Here is a 16,257-nt window from a genome sequence, read left to right as displayed (position 1 = left end):
AGGTTAGGGGGGATTCCTCCAGTCTGTTAAATGTTTATAAGCTTGTCACTACAACACCTGAAGTTTGAACACTTCCACACAGGGTTTGATGAGTGTGTTAAGGAGATGAAGGAGCCGGGACCCAGAGTTCACTTGGACTCAAAATCCAAGATGGAGCTGATCATTTGTAGAAACATTTCTTTACATTTTAAGGTTTTTAAAGCTTTAAATTGTGTCCACAGAATATAAGCATCAAACTGTAAATGGTCCAACTCTGGAACCTTCTTTCTTATGTTTACATAAACGCTGTTAAAGCAACACTATTAGACATTCAAGAAACGTTCCCCTTTATTGGGCAGCACATTTATGGACAGTTAAAGTTTTGAGTTTTTTCAACGTGTCCTTGAACGCTGTCAGTCTGCCGGCACGGAGACATCTTTGAAATGAAACCTAAAAATACTTCTTCATGCACTTCTTCAGAGTCGCTCTGGTGCATAATGTTGGACTAAAAGGACAGGAGTCTCTTTTGATGGAGGAGCTCCTCTGCTGAGTCCGGCCTGTGTGTGTGTTGTTTCAAAAGCAGCAGCGTTGCCGTTATGGGATTAAATAAATATGATTTGAGTTTGATTGCATGTGCAGCTGCTCACAGGCGTTCATGCCAACCACAGGAGGGCACAGATGAATTAATGAAAGTTCACCACAAGGTCATCATCATCATCATCATCATCATCATCATCGTCATCAGCCTTCCAGTAATCCAGCGTCGGCTGCTCGTCTGAGTTTCTTCATCATTTAACAAAGCTGACGACGAGCCTCCGTCAGGTTGCCTGCTTGTTTTTTTATCTGAAGCGAGTTGAACTCATGGACTGGGTTATTGGTCTCAGGGCACAGTGGTTACCATGGAAACCTGGGCGTGGCTTAGGGAGTGTTTTATGACCAGCCCGACCCCCCCATAAGGAGCATGAGGCCACCCAGTTGTCGCCTCGACACCTCGGCGGAGAGAGTAAAGCCGGGAGGAGTTAATGACCCATTTGGCTCCTGTGGCTTCATGTGTGTGTGTGTGTGTGTGTGTGTGTGTGCGTGATCACTTGGGTGTGTGTTTTCCTTTCGGCCAGTCTTCTGCCTCTGTCTCACCTGTCATTGTCGTTATTTTTAAGCCCTGAGTCAGTGTGTTCAGGCTCTGACAGGAATGAGACCTGCTGACCTCCAGTATGAGCTGCAGGGACGCTCTATTCTCCTCTGATATCAGACGACTCCAAAGAGAGGGGGAAACCACTCGATTCAAAACCTCAATGAGTTGTTTAGCAGTGAAGATTTAATAAAGTTTTTATATTTGAATAAATACGTCTGTTCAGTCAGTATTTTATGTTTGAAGAGTTAATAAAATGCTAATCAAGCCGATGACTTCCTGATGAAGGCCTGGTTAAGTTAGAGAGCATGTAAAGTGACCCACAAACTTCAGGGTCTTTCTCAATCTGAAGAATTTACTGGTTTCAACATGATCTATATATATATATATATTCTTTATCTTCCATTTAAGAGAGACGTGTCTCTTCCCACAGCCTGCTCTTCGTAGCGCTTGTTGTTCCTGCTTCTCTGGTCTCTGCTCAGTTTTATTGGTTAATGTGGCAGGAAAAAGGAAAAGATTCCCGACTCCTGATTATGAAAGCTGTGTAACTGTATAAAGCTTACAGTCATCGTGTTCAGACATTAGAGTGATAAATGTTTCTGACTCGAGGGAGTGAAAAGTGTTTTTCCTCGAAGCAGCATGAGGCAGCGTTAGCGGTGTTGCTAACGCATTAGCATTGACGACGCCTCACTTGAATAAGTTTCTCGATTCGGAGGATTAAAGGATTTCTGATTGATGATGAGCTCGATTTAACAAAGTGCACTTCTCCTCAGCCAATCATAAACAAGCCGGCTCATTAAGATGGAGATATTTTTTCTTTGCGATGTTGACACTCACTAACACGCACGCTTACCAACAGAAGTAGTAATATTGGCTGCTGAGCGGCCGCTCGCCTGCCAGCAGCTGAATAATGGATCGTCTGTGTGCCTGGAAGGCTGCTGAGCCCGGCGTCTAGACGAACCCCGACAGCACTGAGCTCCACGCAGAAGACCGGCTGGATCCAGATGAAAGCTGTGCTCCTCTCTGGATCCTCTTTTTTTTTTTTTTTTTTATCTTCATTGATGTGAAAGCAGATGAAAGAGAGGGAGAGCTGCTGTTAATATTACGCTGCAGAATCAGAAAGACGCTCCGACTGCTGTTGCTGTAATTAGGATCAAACTTGGAGATATATATTGAATTATTACTTTGCTTTAGTTAAAGTCCACTCAGCAGGCGGCGCGTCCTTTAGGGTTCCCTTCAGTGTGATTAAATCAGCTTCATGTTGGACTGTGTTTGCTGCAGTCGACTGTCTCTTTTCCCATCGTGTAGGCCGACATACTCGTCCCTCTGAAACCACACGGTACCTGTTTCCACATCGACACACACACAAGGGCGAGGAAAAGCTGTCTTAGTTGCACGCATTCACTGGCAACATTTCCGTGCAGAATCGTTGCCAATGAGTGTGTGTCATGTACACCGCCTCCTCCTGTGTTCTGTCTTTTTGCAGGGAGAAATAAATGTAAGCTTTTCGTCTTTTCCAGACGCCAAAATGGAATCACAACACGCGGCGTCGAGACTGTCGATCGTTAAAACGACGGACATGTCGTTGGTATCAAAAAGTATACGTGACGTGAACGTCGAGGGCTCGTGACACAGAAACTGCACAGGGCTGGTTTGGATGATCGATGCGTTAAGTATTGCTGTGGTTCAGGGTTTTTTCACTTCCTGTGGTCATGGCGGCCACAGAAACAGCAGAAAGGGAAACGATTCAGGATGTGATTTTTTTTTACAGTGTGTTCAGTCCCCTGAGTCAGACATCTCTGTCTCTTTTAAAGGCATGAGGAGAGTGTAATAAGAAGCAGAAGCTCGGGCTTGTTAAAGGCTTTGATGGGAGTCAGTCGACCTGGATGATGGACATTTTAAGCATCATTTAGTGGTCAGTCACCTTAAACCTTCGCAGAGAGCCACGCTGGTTGAAGACGGCCTGAACGCTCTGCTTTTCATCTTTAGGTCCTCGTGTCACATGACCAGTTTGATCTCCTGTTGTGAGGCTCAAGTGAACAAATATAAGAAAGTAAAGGTCAGGTTCTATACATTTATAAGTTCTGGTCTGGAAACATGTTGGAGTCCAGGAGGAGGTCTGAGCTGGATGATGGATGGACGGAGATAAAGGACAGTCAGGAGTAGGAATGGAAACACAGATTACTAATAAACATGTGACCTCACATAAAAGTGTGTGTGTGTGTGTGTGAGCACGTTTTAAGATTCTGCTCGTCTTACAGCATCGCAGTTTGAGGTTTGGGGCGACCGACCAAACTGCCAAACCTGTTAGCTAATTTTAGTGGGGAAGATTTTTCCAGACTTTTTTTAAAGCATGACGATGAAACATCCCAAATTAAATCATCAGAACACAAAACTCCAGAATCAGAGCGAGAAATGTGAAGCTGAACTTCTTAACAAGGAGGACAAGGCTTAAGAGCTGTGTGTGTGTGTGTGTGTGTGTGTGTGTGTGTGTGTGTGTGTGTGTGTGTGTGTGTGTGTGTGTGTGTGTGTGTGTGTGTGTGTGTGTGTGTGTGTGTGTGTGTGTGTGTGTGTGTGTGTGTGTGTGTGTGTGTGTGTGTGTGTGTGTGTGTGTGTGTGTGTGTGTGTGTGTGTGTGTGTGTGTGTGTGTGTGTGTGTGTTTTAAGAGCCCAGAGACATATGGTGGAGGAACCACCCACTCATTGGTGCAACCACACCTTTCAGTAACACACACACACACACACACACACACACACACACACACACTCCTTTCCCAGTAGCACATGCTGCATACACCTTTAAACATAAAAGAAACTAAAAATCATTCTGTGTGTGTGTGTGTGTGAGAGAGAGGTGTGTGTGTGTGTGTGAGAGAGAGGTGTGTGTGTGTGAGAGAGGTGTGTGTGTGTGTGTGTGTGTGGGATAAATGAATCACATCGAGTGAAAGTAGGTCTACTATGTAGAGGAAGGTTGTGTGTCACAACTAAGTCATGCAGACCACTCGGATCTACCAACTGTGTGTGTGTGTGTGTGTGTGTGTGTGTTGGGCTAAATATTTCAGTGCTGAGGTTTTGCATTCACACCCTGCAGCCTTGTATCCACAGAGAGGTGTGTGTGTGTGTGTGTGTGTGATTACAAAGTGTTTTTGTTGGACGTGGTATGTCTGCAGGGAGATGAACACACGAGTGTGTGTGTGATGAGTGTGTGTGTGATGAGTGTGTGTGTGATGAGTGTGTGTGTGTGATGTAGTGCATGACCGAGGAGACCCCGTCTTCACTGTCACAACTTTACATGCAGTTAGAAGAAGTCAGACTTTTAAAAGACTTCAATAAAGACGCAGGTGAGAAAACATCGTGCTCGTGTGGAGAAGGACGCTCGTCTCATTTAACGACGTCATCCAGCGAGAACGACAACTGGCACCTTTTATCGGCTTGTGTGCTCGTGTTGGTAGCAGGCCGGTGATTGGTCGACTTAGAACTGAACTCAGGGAGCTGAAGAGTTAACATGAGGCGTGTGTAGAGCTTTAAATCCATCCGTCATTATTGTCATTATTGATTCATCTTTCAGCTGTTGCTAAAATGAATCATTTCGTTGTGTGAATTTTTTTGAAGCTGCAGCCCGAACTCCGTTTCCCAGAATGCAAAGTGACATTTTTTAAAAATGTCCAAATTAATCAATAAATGTGGGCCACATGGTCATACGTGAACGCAGACCCACACTTACATATTATATTTATTTATTATTATTATTATTATTATTATTATTATTACATTCAAGGCTACAGCCTGTTCTTCCTCCTTCGGCTGCGTGAAGGACGAGCGCTCATCGTGATGTTTAATATCAGCGAGCCAAATATTCAGCTGTTCGTAGTACCTCTCATTCTTTCCTCCTCCTCCTCCGGTCTGTCTGACATAATCAGTGAAGCAACTATAACACTGTTATCTATAAATATCCCTTCGTGTCTCTTGACTGTCAAACTGAGGAAATCTCTCGTATGTGCTCGTTCACCTCCTCCCAGCTACGACGCACATTCCCATCTCGCTGCTGTTTGTCTCAACGTCGAGATTTAAAACATTTCAAACGAATGGATTTGAATGTGAAACTGTCAAAAGTGACTCAGGGAGATTTTTTTTTTTACGTCTGTGTCGTGTTTCGGGGTTTTTTTAAGTCACAAACAGAAGCTTTAATAAAGGCAGGAAACACAAGCTGGAGGTCGACGTCGCTGACTCGCAGGTCAGCTACCAAAACCAGAGAGTCGACCACGGTCACAGGATTATTAGTATCAAGGAGCCTCCTCTAAAATGTTCATGTGCCGTGTCAGCAGGAGTGTGAGCAGAAGTGGGGTGATTGTTCGTGTCTGATAACGAAAGTGTCCTTGAAGTGCTGCACATTGAGAAGACAATAGAGAGTCTGTGCTGCGAGTTCAGAGCGAAGAAGGAGAAGTACACAAATATCTTTAACAGTGCAGCGATGTGAAATGGAGATTTAGTCAAGAAACATCACAGGTCGGATTCATACACGGGGCGTGTGCACCAACCACTAGGCCACTGGCACGCTGTTTTATCATGTAGTTTTTGCAGGTGACACATGAAAGTCTGATCCTGTGCAGGGATTCGTTCCCTCTGGTGTTTTCGGTTCACGTGTTGCTGCAGTGGTTTGAGTCCTCTCTCTCTTACGTTAAAGGAAAGAGTGGCTGCAAATCAATACCATGTTACACTGAGTGATTCCCTTTATCCAGTGATGAAACATTTTCCCCCTGATGGGAGCAGCTGAGGCGGAGCTCCTGGGTCAGATTTGACTCCCAGACGACGTGATGTGCAAACACACAAAGGGGCTTCTCCGAGCAACACGTGATGCTTCGTTGCTGCTGGAGTAGTCGACTGTGTGTGTGTTCGTAACAAAGAGTGCAACGCATCTTCTCTGACTGCTCGGAAAATCATCCTGAGGAGAAGAACCCGCCGGCCATCGCAGGACGTAAACGTCTTCACTCGCTCCCGCTCAAATTTACCTGAATCTTTCACTCAGACTTCACACGGAAATCTTACCAGTGGACTTTCAGGGAAAAAAAAATGTCTTCTTAGATTTGCCTTTAGCTTAACAAAAGATGATATTATAAATAAGAAAAAACAGCTTTACATTATAAAAGCGAGAAGAAAAAAAGTCTGAAATCCCAGGCTAACACTAATAAAGTTTTGTTATTTGTTTTTTTTATTATTATTTTTCTTTTATTCAGGAACATTTTGGGTGAAGTCGTCGTGAAAAAAGATGATTCTGTTTACGTCTGAAAAGATCTCGGGAAGTTTTCAGGAGTTTAAAGACCCCAAAAATATTTGATTTTGACGTCTATGAGAAGAAAAGACTCCAGACTGTGTTAATGATGAGATGACTCCACGCTGTCATGTCATTAAATATGATGATTAGACTAAATTAACCCTTAAAGATTTAAAGGGTTATTACTGAAAGATGTTTATAGAGATGTTTCTCCTCGCTCGTTCAGACGTTTTCTCGGCCTCCTTACTTTTTTTTTTTTTTTCACTCAGCATCATCCGGCGCTGTCATCCTCTCGCTCTCTCTCTCCCATCTTGCCGTTTCCTCAGGGGAGATGTTTCATGTTGTTGTTCTCACCTCCGTTTTCTAAAGACAGCCGGGAACAGCGGCCTCCGCCCCCTCGCACACAACGCTCGCCAAATTTCAAAGCGGGCCAGTGGAGCACGCCGGGCTGCCCTCTGCATGCACTCTGTGTCTCTGCTGGCGTTACGTCAGAGAGATCAAATAAAGGACAGGCTTTTTTAACCACATCCAAATACAACAAATGATCCTTTTTCCTCCTTTTATTTGAACCGAGGAGACCTGAGGAGAGCGACGCGTTGACACTTCAGGCTGATCTTCATGTTGAGCCCGGACTTTAACAGACTAAGCTCATTTAGACCTGAACCTGCCCGACCTCTTCTGATGAGTCCTCTGCAGCTAATATAGCAGCAGCTAAAAATGAAATGACTGAGTCTGTTAATGTGCACATGTGTTATCCTTCAGGGCAAGTTTGCTTTATTGTAATCTGACAATCATCCTCTTAAATCCCACAAATATCAGAAAATGTGAAAAGTTGGGTACTTTACTTTTCCTGCCTGGAAAATCAGTGTAAACGTTGCATTCATGGGTGAATTGTAAAAAGCAGCTCAGAGTAATCAGAAGACTAGAAAACTAAAAGTTCGAGGCTCGTTACCAGATGTTGATAAACCACGAATATGGTTCCTGCTCCCGGTCCGAGCCCCGACATGACGCCTGATCATACATCAGATGAAACAAACAAGAACACATATGACATTAAAGAAAGCACACTTGTTTTTTTCATAAGAATATATTTAGGTCCCGTCACGTTTCTCCAGCTCTCGGCAGCGTCCCGTCCCTGGAATAAAAACATTTATTTCATTTGTCTTCACAGCTTGATTTCAGGCCTCGAACCGGCTCTGACTGCAGAGTGTCCGAGTCTGACCTGCAGCTCACCTGCAGCTCACCTGCACCTGCAGCTTAGTTGGTTGATCTGTGATTAGCTCAGGCTAAAGCTGTGTTAGCTGTCGCTTTCACTCTGTGTGTGTGTGTGTGTGTGTGTGTGTGTGTGTGTGTGTGTGAGGCGCGGCTGAAACAGCTGGAAGATGTCGCATTAGCCTGTGCTAATGAGAGTTTAGCAACACCTGAATCAGCCATAAGCTCATCTGCATAACCTTCTGGCTGTGGGGATTATGTGTGTGTGTTTGTGCGTCATCGTGTGTGTGTGTGTGTGTGTGTGTGTGTGTGTGTGTGTGTTTGTAAGCGACACAGGTAGAATAACAACACACACAGTCTGAAAGGTGTTACATGAGCCAGCATTTATCAAATCTTTAATAAGCTATTATCTGGAGCTACGTGAGGCTGATCTCCAGGTTCAGGCGTGTGTGTGTGTGTGTGTGTGTGTGTGTTTGTGTGTGTGTGTGTCTTTGTGTGAGTTTGTGTGTGTGTGTTTTCTCACAGTAAGTTGTGAACGTGTGGACAGCTGCCTGCCTGTCACTCTCACCTCCTGCCCTCCTCCTGTGTTTCCTCTCTCTCTTTGTTCAGTGTTGTCTGACCCCCCCCCCCCACACACACACACACACACACACACAAACACACAAACACACACACACACACACACACACACACGCACAAACAGCTTCCTCCTCGCGTAGACGGCAAACTGTTTGTTTGATGGCATGCAGATCCCATTTGCCAAGAAAGGAACACACACTTTTTTTGTGAATGGGAACCCAGTAAAATTCAAATTTTCTCTCTCTCTCTCTCTCTCTCTCTCTCTCTCTCTCTCTCTCTCTCTCTCTCTCTCTCTCTCTCTCTCTCTCTCTCTCTCTCTTTTTAAGTTTTAAAGTTTACCCTTCACGCTGACGCAGCACGAAAGGGTTCGATTTGAAGTCCTGGTCCATGCAGGCCGGTCTAACCTGGCTTTGTGCGTGGCGCGTGGACTTCGTCTCAGCGACGCCACCCGTTGATTTCTCAAGCAGAGTTTTGAAGCCCATCAATGACAGCCGCTGTATTTTAAGTGTTCTCAAACTCTTTTTTTTTTTGGTCACCATAGAAACGGACAAAGACGTCGGCCTTAAGCGTCCGGGCTGACTGATCAGCCAAAGGCTAAAGAAACAAGCAGATCGTTTACTTTTCTGTCTGAACGGTTTTAATGAGGCTTCAGGGGATTTTTGGACTCAGACTCTAGTGGACACTTGAGGAACTGCAGGAAGTGTCTTCCCACAGAGTTAATGGCGTGCTATCCCTCAAGGTTGTTATGAAAGCCCAGAATGCCTCATCACATACTGACAGATTTATCAAATCACACGGGAAGATCTCAGGAGCTACACGTTACGCTGTGCGCTGATGTGTCTCCTGATTAGAGCAAGGCATTGTGGGTAAATGAAATGAAGTGACGAGCGGTGTGTCCCTCTGTGTTTGTGTGCAGGCTGCAGGTGAAGCTGTCTCTTTGTCTTCTGTGAGAGGAACGACTCGGACACGACACTAACAGGTGAGCACGGCTGGTTCAAAACTGTCTGCGAGTTCTGTGCCTGGCTCAGTGGCACTGTGGCAGTGACTTACTGTGAGTGAAGAGGATCCACCTCTGATAATGAGACCCAAGCTTAACTGAAAATATAAAACTGACCCATTGATTTATTTATTTATTTTTTTTTTTTTGTCGCAACTTTATTTGTATACATGAATAAAAACGGTCAGCACGACACGTCCACAGTGATCGGGTGCTGCGATGGTATTTCTGGTGTTTCTCAGCGTTTGTTCAGATCGTTAAAGGTCAGTCGCTCCATAAAGTTTATTGCATGGACAGTCGCAGCCTTTTGTTAGAGGGTTTGCGTGCAGGCATTGTTTTTTTTTGTTCCATTTTCTTACATGGAAACGTGCCCAGATTCCCTGTTACATAAGATCAACTTTTATTCCAAATATTTGCATAATCGCTCGAGCACCATGAACCAATTAAAGGATCCTTTCAGTTCAGCTCGTGTATTTATCACTCCAACCATCTTTCTATAAGACGAGATAAGATAATCCTTTATTCAATTACAAAACTGCATCTGAAAGTGAAGATATAAAGATTATACCAGGACCCAATCAGGCTCCGTCTCCCTGGAGACGCGTCGAGATCATTTTTTCCGAGGTTGTACGTTTTCAGGAAATTGTTGTTAGCGCAATTAGCGCAAATTTGCATCAAACCGCTTTCGCTCCATAGCAGCCAAAACAGCGTCCGTGTTCCTCCACTGCCGGTCGATGCACTTGCAATACATACCGGGGAACCTTTAGCAAGCTTTAGTTTCTTTAGGACCAGTCGGAGATCGGTATGCATCATCTATTTTATGTGCTACGGTCAAATTAACTTTTCTCAACTTCATTTAGCATCGATGTGAAAGCAAAAGAAAAAGATTTTCAGCTACAGCATCAGCTGAGGGAGGGTCTACAAAAGTTGGGTTTGTTGCTTTCATCCTGCTGAGTGAGACATGAGGTAACGCAGTTGCATGAACAGAGCGGTTGTGATGCAGCGTGTGTGTGTGTGTGTGTGAGTGTGTGAGGCGTGGCGTTGAAGGAGCCCAGAGGGAGCGAGGTGAATTACTAACCCTGCCTTTAAACGTCTGAGAAAACCAGGATACAACCTCAGATCGCCTCGTCTGCGAGCAGAGATATTTATTTTCTGGAAGAGTTAAAAGTGTTTCCTGTGGATATTTGACTTTTGTTTTAGAATAATTTCATGTCAGTTTGGAGCCAGGAGCAGCTTAAAGAAATGAGTCTTTGTTTTATCCTTGAACATGAGCTGGTCCTCAGAGCTGGTGCTCTGCAGACACACACACACACACACACACACACACACTTCATTAGATCATCTGTCACACTGTTTGTGACACACTGAGGGAAACCAGGAGGGTTTCACTCTCTGTAAGTTGACTGTAATGGGATTCTGCTTCTTCGGGGCCTTGCTGCTTCCCGGCATGCACCGCGACCTCCATTATTTATGGGGTTGCCGTGGTAACGGGGCTGGGCAGAGGGGAAAAGAGTCTTGACAGCTGGGGAGATCAGGGGATGCAGACGGACCCCACCCCCCCATACACACAGACCCCTGCACACCTGTGTTTGTGTGCGTGTTCGGGGGTGGGGTTTACTGAGACACTGAAGGAGGAGACATGCATTTTTAATGGACTAAATTATTGTGTATGCAAGCTGTGAACGCCTCCGAGTGTGTGCGCTGGAAACATCGTCACAGTGTGTGTGTGTGTGTGTGTGTTGTACATGTGCAGGCCCACAAAGACATGGAGGAATCTTCTCTGTTACTTTAAACTCGAGGCACTTTTAATCGACCGTGACGAAGAATAGAAGTCGTCACTGGGACGTCGTCGAAGCCTTCACTTCTTTATTTATTTATTTTTTTTTTTGCTTGTGTTATTTGGCCAGCCAGAAGAAATCATGTTCAGCTCTAAGCTTAATCATCACTCCTTTGTAATCGATCAGCTGGGGGCCACACCCTAAAGGATTGAATCGCCTGCGTTATCGTCTCTTTTATTCTGTCAATGAGACAATAATTCAGTTCTTCTTTCAAACCGTGAATCTAAAGGTTGAGATCATAATCAGGAAGAGAATTAATCAGCTGAGAACGAGACTTCTTCCCCTTATACTTCTTTACAATCAAACCTCCTTCTGCACTCGATGGTGCCCCCCCTGCTGGCCATTAAAAAGAATGCAGGCACTAAACTCAACCTGCAGGTTATTTATCCACCTTAAACTGCTCAGGTGTGTGTGTGTGTGTTCGTGTGTGTGTGTGTGTGTGTGTGTGTGTGTGTGTGGGCTAACCTTCAGAGACAGGTGTATCACCGCTTTCAAGTGTGGGTAATTTGAAGCTGGAGGATTGTGGGTGTGTGTGTTTCCGTCTTCAGGGCCCCGGGCTCAGATAAATACAGCCTTTCAAGACTCGTATTACACAAAGTGAGACAGTCAGACATTCACAGGAGACGCACATCATACTGTAGCTTATTGTTCATATATATGTGTGTGTATGTATACAGCCCGAACACGTGCGTGGGCCTTTGTCTTCTCTTGAATAAACAAAAAATCAGCTTCATGACCTGCAGACTTGATTGACCTTTATTGTTTGGAGACGTCTTCGCCAAGTTACAGTTTAACTCAAATAAAAGGTCACACAGAGGTCAGGCGGCACGGACGTGTTAAACTCTTCAGATTGTGTCGGAGGATTAAAGATTGTGAAAGACAGCAGGAAGAGATGTGGCGCTTCGTCCACAGGGGGCGCCAGAGATGTCACCCACAGGAGCTTTAAATGAACTCGAATAGAAGAGATGGAGTATAATTACTCGTTCCTGTGTTTATATGCATCGACCTCCACAGTGACGTAAAGAGAGAGAGGAGCTCTCGCAGGGTTTCCAGTGAAAAATGGTTTGGTGTCATTTCAAGAGTGGACTCTTGTTGCTCCTCGGCTTTCTCTCTATTCTTTGATCCGTTCGTCCCCGACTCGTCCCCTTCACTCTCTCTCTCTCTCTCTCTCTATCTCTCTCTCTCTCTCTCTCTCTCTCTCTCTCTCTCTCTCCATGTGTTTCTCTCTCCTCATACTTTTGTGTTCTTTCAGCGTCTCTCTCTCTCTCTCTCTCTCTCTCTCTCTCTCTCCCTCCTGCTGTTCCACTCCGTCTCTGTTTTATCCTTTTTGTCCCATTTTTCATTGTTCGATCGCTCGGACCGGACCGATTTCCTCTTTTTTAGTCCTTTTTGTAATTTGGAGCTTCACATTCTCATGATAAATAGCTGTTAGCAGAACCTTTCCAGACAGATTAACCCAAAGTGAAGGGTGAAATAAAAAGACAAATGCATGAAAGAGAGAGAGAGAGAGAGAGACTCGGGTTTCAGCTGAGTTCACAGATTTTTTATGTATTTTTGTCTTTTTTAGTTTTCTTTGCTGCCCAATATAAAAACAACGATGACCATGATCACTCTTACAAGAAACAGTCTTTGTTGTTAGCGGCTCACATTTTTCAGTTTTTGTTCATTTTTCACACCAATGTTGATTTTTATCAAGTGAAATATTCACGTCTGGACAAATTCTCCCCATGTCAAGTTAATCCTTCATGAACTCGACATCTGATATGTTACAAAACCACAAGAAGACCTGTTTAAACTCTGAGTGTGAAGAGTTGAAATGTAACAGGAGCCTCTGAGAGTTTCCGCTCTCTTCGATGACGTGTGACAGATTTGAAGTGTTCGACGTTCAGGCTGACGGGGAAACGACCTCAAAGCAGCCCGGAAGAGGAAAAACAGGAGACCAGGGAGGACTTCTGGTGTATGTAAGGAAGCTTGTGAGGGACAAAAAGTGCACAGCTGCAGAGAGAGATGCACCCTCTGACCCCAACATGTGAAGCTGCAGCTTTTTATCAAAGGGGCCATAAAGACCTTCGTCTGACGCTACCATTGATTTACCTCCAGTGTGTGTGTGTGTGTGTGTGTTTTTGTGTGTGTGTGTGTGTGTGTGTGTGTGTTTTTGTGTGTGTGTGTGTGTGTACTCTAAAAGCATCACATTGATGACTTGATCATGATTTCTTAACTTCTTTTAACACACATGTATGTCAATCATGGTGCATCACAGGATCGAGCGTGTTTCCATCTTACTGTCTGGATCTGTGATGTCTCTGTGTGTGTGTGTGTGCGTGTGTGCGTGTGTGCGTGCGTGTGTGTGTGTGTGTGTGTGTGTTAGTCTGCATTAAGTGTAACAGCATCTTTAGAAGCTCTGCAATGCACTCTGGGATTGAATCAAACATTCATTGGCAGGGCGTCGTCTTCAGCTTTTTCTCTTTCTCTTGTAAACCTTCATCGGTCGTTTCACCTCAGACTCCTCTTCAACCCTTTCTAGATCTTTCTGATTTTTAACTGTAAGTGTGAGCTGAGCTGAGCTGATCGGGCTGATCGGTACGGGCTGATCAAACTCAGATCAGATCACACAGTGTGAACTTCAGCTTCTTACCTGAGGACACTTTACCTTTGTTTTCACATCTCAGCTCACCTGTTGTCATGAGCACGATTTCAAGCTTCTCCGCATCATGTTTTTTAAAAAATATTTTTTAACCAAGATCCCAAATGTTTGATCCACGTAAGATGTGACAGTTTCAGTGTGTATCTTCGTCTCATGTTTGTTTGACTGCTGGAGAGTTTTTTTTTTGTTTTTTGAAGAAACTTTTCTTTAAAGGATTTGAGACTTTTAATCTCTCGACACAGCAGGGAAGACACACTGAAGAGAGAGAGAGAGTGTGTGTGTGTGTGTGTGTGTGTGTGTGTGTGTGTGTGGTCTAATGACAGAGAAGAACATCAGGTCTCTCAGTTGGGGGTCTTAATGTCGCCCTGTAATCCATGTCTGTATTGATTATGTAGAACCCTGTGTGTGTGTGTGTGTGTGTGTGTGTGTGTGTGTGTGTGTGTGTGTGTGTGTGTGTGTGTGTGTGTCAGCTCTTTATTGGATTTTGTGTGTGAGTGTTTTGTCTTGTCTAACAAGAAGCATCTCTAGAGTCCATGTTGTTGGTGTTTACTTTGTCGTTGTATGCCTTTCAACACACACACACACACACACACACACACACACACACACACACACACACACTGTTCAGACATTTCTGCCTGCTTGTGTTCATGATGAACGATCGTGTTTCCTCACAGAAGAACATTTCAGCCACCCGTATGAACTTTGACCTTTCCATCATATTTCCGTCGTTCCTTTGAGCATCAAATCTGACTGATTTCCTCTCCGCACAGAAACATGACACGTGATGCTGGAAGTTCTGCGCTGATGAGTAAGTGTGTCGTTTAGCCGGACCGTCACTCTGGATGTTTTCAGGCTGGAGACTCCTCAGTCATCACTCACACTTTCACTGAGCATCAAAAGTTTCCTGTTAATGTTGGCGCCGATAGCGCAGCGGCAGCGCGCGCACCATGTTGCGAGGCTTTGCTCCTCGCGCGGGCGGCCCGGGTTCGCGTCCGGCCTGTGGCCACTTTCCCGCATGTCTCTCCCCACTCTCTCCCTGTTTCCGACTCTATCCACTGTCCTATCAATAAAGGCAAAAAGGCCAAAAATAAAACCTTTAAAAAAAAAAAAAAAGTTTCCTGTTAATAATAATGAAGAGATTAAACAGCAACAATGTAAACATCATTCATTCAGAGCAGTCCGAGTCGTGTCTCTCTTTGTGTGTCATCGTGGACGTGAGCTGTGTTAAATGAACAGAGTCAGTGATGCTGGTTCAGTGTGACAGCGAGGACGCTTCAGATCGGCTCGTCTGATCACACGTCACTTTATAAAGCTCGCTCCCTCTTTCACTCGCTCTGAATTCAGATGTTTCCGTCTCCTCCTCGTCTCAGCTTGTCGCTCGGTCCGGCTCGGAGGTCTCTCCTGATTCTCTGATCCTCTCATGCTCCGCCACTTTAACCCAGAACTGACAGATTTCCTGAATTATCCTCTGATTAGATCGCCACATTAGCTGCTGACTTTTCTTATCTGAAGAAAAAAATTCATTTCATTCAATGACCCTCGCCGACATTTCAGAGCAATATATCACCCACTTCTCCCCCTTTATTATTATTATCAGTATTATCAGTATTATCAGTATTATAGTATCATTAAGTTGTGTCTCTTACATCTGATGACCTGAATCCACGCTGCAGCAGTGAGAATGATCAGAGGACTGTGCAGAGATCAGCTCGCCCCGGTGAGCTCAGCTGGGAGTCAACCAAATTGATTATGTCTGTTTATTTAACCAGCACAGATCCCCTGATACACACACACACACACACACACACACACACACACACACACACACACAAGTTGGCCCGAGCAGGCTGAGGCGGGGCTGGACAGATGGCCGTGTGGGACATGATGGGTGTGTGTGTAACACTTTAAATTACCCGTATCATCGATGTGACGGTGGACAGACAGACGGAACCGTTTTCATTTTAATCTTCGTACAGAAACGGAGTGACATTATTTTGTCACGGGAACGTGAGGCGTTGTCACGGGAACGTGAGGCGTTGTCACGGGAACGTGAGGCGTTGTCATGGGAACGTGAGGCGTGTTCGGCACAAATCGAACCTTCAGATTTAAAACGGCTGCAGAAGATGTGAAAACTAAAGTCCAGGTCGGCTCGTCTTTCAGAGATCAGCCTGAAGCGTAGTCGTCCTTTCTTCTCTGCACGTGTCGCAGCTTTCTGTGAAAGAATAAATCATGAAGTTGACTTATTATGGGATGTGAAAGCCATTAAACCAGCTGTGTAAGTGTGTGAAGTGTCACTCTCTCTCTCTCCCGACAGTGAGGGAGGGGGGCCGGCTCTCATGGATGGGTAAAACTGGTCCAGGTCTTCTCCATCCATGATGAGCCAACCAGCAGCAGCTCCTTACAAACACCTGCGTCTTTATTCTAGTTCTTATACTTCTGGTTTTTATTCTAGATTATTCGACTCTCTGTTTCATCAACTGAGCTGCTTTTAGTTTGTCGTCTCAAAGTTTATGAATCAAGCAGAAAAAAAATCTGCAGAAGAAACAGGAAGTGGAAAATTGGGGTTGGAAATCTATGAGCTTTGCTTCTGCCACTCCCTTTTCAA

General features: G+C 44.8%; 1 protein-coding gene across 3 annotated transcripts in view; it reads left to right on the top strand.

Moving 5' to 3' along the window:
• pak1 (p21 protein (Cdc42/Rac)-activated kinase 1) overlaps positions 1 to 16,257 on the top strand; it is a 42,860-nt gene that overhangs the window by 1,292 nt on the left and 25,311 nt on the right. For 2 of the 3 annotated variants that reach the window (XM_079354321.1, XM_079354319.1), the window contains exon 2: positions 9,087 to 9,149. The exons of the other annotated variant lie outside the window; for it this stretch is intronic. The gene's annotated coding sequence lies outside the window, so the exon portion shown is untranslated. The remainder of the gene's footprint in view (positions 1 to 9,086; positions 9,150 to 16,257) is intronic. 3 annotated transcript variants of the gene reach the window in all.

Source organism: Symphodus melops (assembly GCF_947650265.1).
Source record: "Symphodus melops genome assembly, chromosome: 10".
Lineage (NCBI taxonomy): Eukaryota > Metazoa > Chordata > Actinopteri > Labriformes > Labridae > Symphodus > Symphodus melops.
This window is presented reverse-complemented; position numbering and strand designations above follow the sequence as displayed.